The following is a 5979-nucleotide window of genomic DNA, read 5'->3' as shown; positions in this document are numbered from 1 at the left end:
TTTTTTCTATTGATTTATGTTCTGAGAACCCCTAATTTTAAATGTGACATTCGAAAAGGTTAGCCACATACATGTGTGGTTTTGCTTGGTATCCAATAACGACATCGACAACCCCTGCTTTTCTGTACGCAATGCAAATTTTTCGAATTTTTTGTTTTTTCTACTATTGTGCAACCCATGACCTGCCAACCGACAACACCTACTACGAAAACTTGTATCCACCTCTAACAACATAGTTATAGGAGTTGTACTCATGGCAGACCCAGTGCATTATAGGGGTATGCAATTGCATACCCTTAATTTTTTCGTACATACATAACTTTTTGTTTATAAAAATATTAGGAATGCATACCCTTGAACCAAATCTTGTATGCCTCGACCCACACCGATGTAAACGTCCTTACATGTGTACCTTTAATTGCATAAATTTATAAATTTTAGAAATATTTTAAAAACCCTCCAAGTCAAATACAAATACAAGTTTAATATATATCAAAAAAACGAAACCCTTTTTTAAAGGGATACCACATTGCGTCCTTCGGCTTCTCAAATTCACTTCCATGAATCATGTATCCGCTCTCCCATAGCTGACTCATTGACGACTTTAAGTGCTCTAGGCTATGTTCCTCCTCCAATTAGCTAATAGGTCCAGCATAGTGATCGTTAGTTATGTCTTGATGGTCGTAGGTTACCTCAACGGATCTACCTCTTGCCATTCGATCAATAAATCAGTAAAGTGGCTCTGCCTCCTCTCACCGTGTGCATAGTTGGTAATGAAAGAAAGATAAATAATTGCTCATTGGAACAAGAAGGAGTGATTAATGCTTTCCATTTTTTAGTACTTTTCTAATAATATCATGATTCTTAAAAAATGTTGATAATTTATGTATTAATTAGTTTTATATGTTGTTTTTTGAATAAACATATTTTTTGGTTTATGTTTACTACAACGAAAAATCAATTTCTTTGTTTTTATTTGTTAATATAGATTGATATAGTCTCTTTTTCGATCGCTAGTCCGCCGTAGGTGCTAATTTTTATAATGTAACGCTCGTTTTCTAGGTGGTTCGATTTAGGGTTTTAAGGAGTTAAAAGGTCGAATTTTGGAAGAAATGGATCCTCACGATGTGAGATGGGTTATTAAGGAGATTTTGTTTGGGAATGGCCTCATGACGTGAGACATAGAGGCTCACGACATGAGAACTGATGCAACTCAATCCCAAGATCATTTAGGGTTTCATTCGTATCTAAGTCCCTCTAAACCCATTTTAGGGTTCATTATCAGCCTCCAAACCCTAGCCTTCACCCATTGCTTGATTCTTGTCCATTTTGGGAGCATTTCTTGGTTTTAAGAAGAGAAGAAGAAGAAGAAGAAGAAGAAGAAGCAGGTGAACTTTTGAAGAGGCTTGCAAGGAATCATCATCACATCACCTCACATTGTTTTTGGACCCTTGTAAGTGTCAAGCTTCCACCTTTATTGTTGTTTGTGTCTAGATCCAAGTTTTATCCCACTTTTCTCCTTGGATGAGCAAGTTTTAATGAATATAAACCATAAATTTGGCAACTTTATGGGTCATAAGGGTCTTTAGAGTGTCATGAAGTTCAAATCTAGTGAATGATTGAGTTTTGAACCTTTGCATGAAAGTTGGATTATCTTTTCTTCAATTTTGGTCCCAAATGAGATCTAGACATGTATTTGAGATACATGCCCATAAAGCATCAGCTTTTAAGTGTATTATGGAGTAATAAGACCTTCTGGAATGTTAGAGTAAAAGGCTTAATGCATTAAATGGTTGGATTTTGACTTCAGACTATGCTCACAACATGAGAGAGGGTCTCACAACGTGAGGGTTGAATGACCATGTTTTCTATTGAGCTCCTTGGAGCTCATGACGTGAGAGAAGGTTGCTCACGTCGTGAGGACAGCTCAGGTGATTTTCTTTAACTAAGTTGGCTAGGTTGGGTCGAGATGAGTTGGAATCGGACCGAGTAGACTCTCACAAAGTGACCAAGGTCTGGTCACGACAATAGGTTGGATAATTGAAATTAAGAGTTGTTAACTTTTGACTTTGACCAGGATTAGACCATGTTTGATCTAAGGGTATTTTGGGTGGTAATTGAGTTTGGTCCCTGTTTGATGTATAGGTGACTGGTAGAGATGATATTCGGAGCAGTATCCTATTCAACTATCTATTCAGACTGAGAGGTGAGTCTTCCTCACTGTATTTGTGGGTCAAAGGTGTAACATCCATCAAATTTGTAAAAATTTAAACTTTTCAAACATTCCAAAACCATCCTTTGTTTACAATTTTTTTTTCAAAATAGTTTAACATCAGAGAAATCCCAGAAATCATAACATAAAATATGAGGAAGAGCATGATCAAGCCTTCGTGTTCCCGCGTCATCCGAAAACAAAATCTACAACTGTAATCCCAATGCTTAGTGAGTCTTCACGAAAATACCACCACATAAACATAACTGATAACAAGATGCATAATGAGCCTTCAGCCTGAATGGATCGCCTTGCAGGGCCTTTAGTCTATCAAGACCACCCCCGAGCCTTCGGCATGACTCGACCGCCTCATGGGGCCTACAGCCTATCCGGACCGCTCGCCGGGCCTTTGGCTTGACTGGACCGCCTCACAGGGCCTATAGTCTATCCGAACTGCCCAGGGTATCTTGGCCTTCACCACAAAGCATGACCGCCTCAACCCCATCACACACAAACCATATCGACATTGTAATGCCTATTTACTGGTATGCATTTAATTATAACTTATTTACTTTTGTAGAGCTACTCAATGAGATGGGAGCCCCAGACTCGTCGAGTAGAAACAAGATTGGACGCATGGTTTTAAGCAATCTACTCGACGAGTTGAGAGCCCTCAACTCGGCGAGTAGATCTCCTTAGTTCCATTTTATAAGGCTTTTGGTTCAAGAATCTTGATATTTGGGACCTAGACGTCCCAAGTGGCTTACCTTTCAGATCTAGGATCTAGAAGGGGTTTCATGGCATAAAGGTGTAAACTTTATGACCATGGAAGCCCCATTCAAGCTTATAGATGTATTATGGCCTTTTAAGCCCCAAAAGGCCATGCATGGAAGTAAAGTCTTGACTTTACGTGTTCATTTGGTGTCTAGGACTTAGATCTCGGTTTTCATGCTTTGGGGTTGGAGTAATAAGGCTTTTGGACAAAGATCTATGTCCTAAGTGTAACGACCCAAAATTCAAGCCCGAAAATTTCATTTTTGAATTAATATGTTTAATAACATTTTACCAAAACATTGTCGATAAAAACAACACCTTAAAAAAATGATAATGTTGTGTCTCAAACCATGACATCAAAGTAATGGAAATCAGAGTACAATCCCAGAAACTTAATGCGGAAACCATGTGTGTGTGATGCGCTGCTACATCGCCGACTCCTTCCCCTTCGACGAAGAGGTACTTGAAACCAAAACTAAAACTGTAAGCACAAAGCTTAGTGAGTTCCCCCAATCATACCACATACCATACAATATTGTCGGTATCTTTCAACCGGTAACCTTCGTCGGTATCTTTCAACCGGTAACCTTCATCGGTATATTTCAACCGGTAACCGTCATCGGTATCTTTCAACTGGTAACTGGGGACTATTTCACCCCTACCACTAGCATACAACAACAAATATAATCATACTGTTAAATCTCATGACCAAAACACATAACCAGACCAAGATAATTATCACAAAGACAATCATCTTCTAACCCCTTTTAGGTGGGCCGACATTGTGGCCTTAGACCCACCCATACTGGAAGGTAACTCACCTCGTACGAGTAGCTGTTGATAATCTGCACGGGAAACCTCTGTCTGCTGCTTCTCCGGAAATCCTCTGGCTATAATCCCCACAAAAAAACTCAGTCAGAATCTGATATCTACTCTTAGGGTAAAATGACTATTTTACCCCCAACCAAGTCCAAGTCAAAGTCAACTTGCAGTTGAACCGACTCGCCGAGTCGGGCCGTCAACTCGTCGAGTCCCTACCCCTTTACCCGTCTTTATCCATGACTCGACTCGTCGAGTTTGGCAACAACTCGACGAGTTCCCCGCCTTTACGAAAATCAATGAACCTTCATCCGACTCGCCGAGTCGTATGAACAACTCGTTGAGTTCACCTTCATCTGATGAACAAGTCCTGACCTTGACTCGCCGAGTCGTAAGAACAGCTCGTCGAGTTCATCTTCAAACATAAGAAGATTGCCTTGGACTCGCCGAGTCTGTTCTAGCACTCGTCGAGTCCCATGAACTCCAGGTCCAAAACTAAGTCCAATGCATTGGGTCACTCTTTCTGTCCTGCTACAACCCTTCTAACACCCAACTGAGTTCTTTTGACCCTCACATATATGGGACTCAAAGCCTTGGACTCGTCGAGGCCCAAGAACGGACTCGCCGAGTTGGTCACGTCCACACCCTAAATCCTCAACTTCTGATGTACAACTCATGACCAAAGGATAGATCTAGGCTCCTACAATCGTTCTAGCATGTAACGTTACAAACTTTACATGCATGCATGGGACTTTGAGTCCAAAAGGTCCTAAAACAAGCTCTTGGGTTGCATGGAGTCTTCCTTGGGTGGAAAAGCACCCACTTTCTGCCTTGTGACCCCTCAAAGGACCTAGATTCGAAGCCTTGTCCCCAACCATGCTTGCATTCATGGTTGGCTACCTAAAATGGCTTATAAAATCCCTAAATCTCCACAAAATGGGATCTAGCAATTGAACAAGCAAGTTAGCAACTTTATACCTTCTGAGGACTGAAAATGAAGCACAAACTCGAACCCCTCTGGTCTCCTCTTGTTTCCTCAAGCTCTTCTCCTTCCTTCTTAAGACCACCAATACCAAAATCCACCAAAATGACTTAGATTGCTTCAACAACGGCTAGGGCTTTCTATAGAGGGTTTCTGGGTGCATAAGGGATGATGGAGGCTGTATAAGGTTGCTTAAATAGGGTGCAAACCCTCAGATTAGGGTTTTTGTCCAGCCAGGGCTTACTCGTCGAGTCCGGGACCCGAATCGTCGAGTCCATCATTTAAGTCCTGCATTTCGTCCCGCTTCTACTCGGTGAGTTGGTCCTTCAACTCGCTGAGTCCAAGGCCAAAAATGCAAAACACTTCGATATAAAAAAATAAAAGGAATACGTACCAAGAACCAGGTGCTACACTAAGGAACTAGGGTTTTAGCTAAACCTACTAAGAAGGATTATTAGCATTTAAAGTTGGAAACTTTACTCTTAAGAGGGCATTTCTAGTATGTAGATGAAGTGTTGACTTTGGATCTGGAGAGTAGATGCTTAATCTGTGAAGATGGACCAAACAGACAGAGGAACTCATCGAGTCCATAATGGAACTCGACGAGTTGAGTCGTGTTATCCCGTTTTAGCTTAAGGTAGAACTCGATGCATCTGTGAAGGAACTCGACGACTTGATTTGCCAAATCATGACTATGAGTAGCCATGGAAATCAGCGAGTTAGGGGGTGACTCGACGAGTTAGATCGTGATTTTAGGGTTCTAGGACTCGACAAGTTGATGGAGAAACTCGGTGAGTTGGGTCAACCCAGAATGTTGACTTTGACCACGGGCAAAATGATCATTTTACCCTTAGAAGGATTCTTAATTTTTGACTATGTGATTATTGTGATAATGATAGCCGGGGAGTTGTTGGAGCAGCCATCAGAGATTCCTCACTCGAGATTTCAGCAGCTAGCTTAAGATGTGAGTTTTCCTATAGTAGGAATGGGTCTAAGGCACCAATGCCGGCCCATTTAGGTATGTTAGCATAAGCCGGACTTAGGTCCGATGCCGGGGCTAGCCTGATGAAGATTATATGATTCTGGACTTCAGTCCGATGCCGGGGCAAGCCCGAGGAACGTTTACATGCTTGATGTCTCTGTGATTCTTGCATGTGTTTGTTTATATGTTCCGAACTTCGGTCCGATGTCG

The sequence above is a fragment of the Lactuca sativa genome, chromosome 2 (assembly GCF_002870075.4).
Source record: "Lactuca sativa cultivar Salinas chromosome 2, Lsat_Salinas_v11, whole genome shotgun sequence".
In the NCBI taxonomy this organism is placed as follows: domain Eukaryota; kingdom Viridiplantae; phylum Streptophyta; class Magnoliopsida; order Asterales; family Asteraceae; genus Lactuca; species Lactuca sativa.
The sequence above is the reverse complement of the archived record's forward strand: the minus strand, read 5'-3'. Positions refer to the sequence as shown.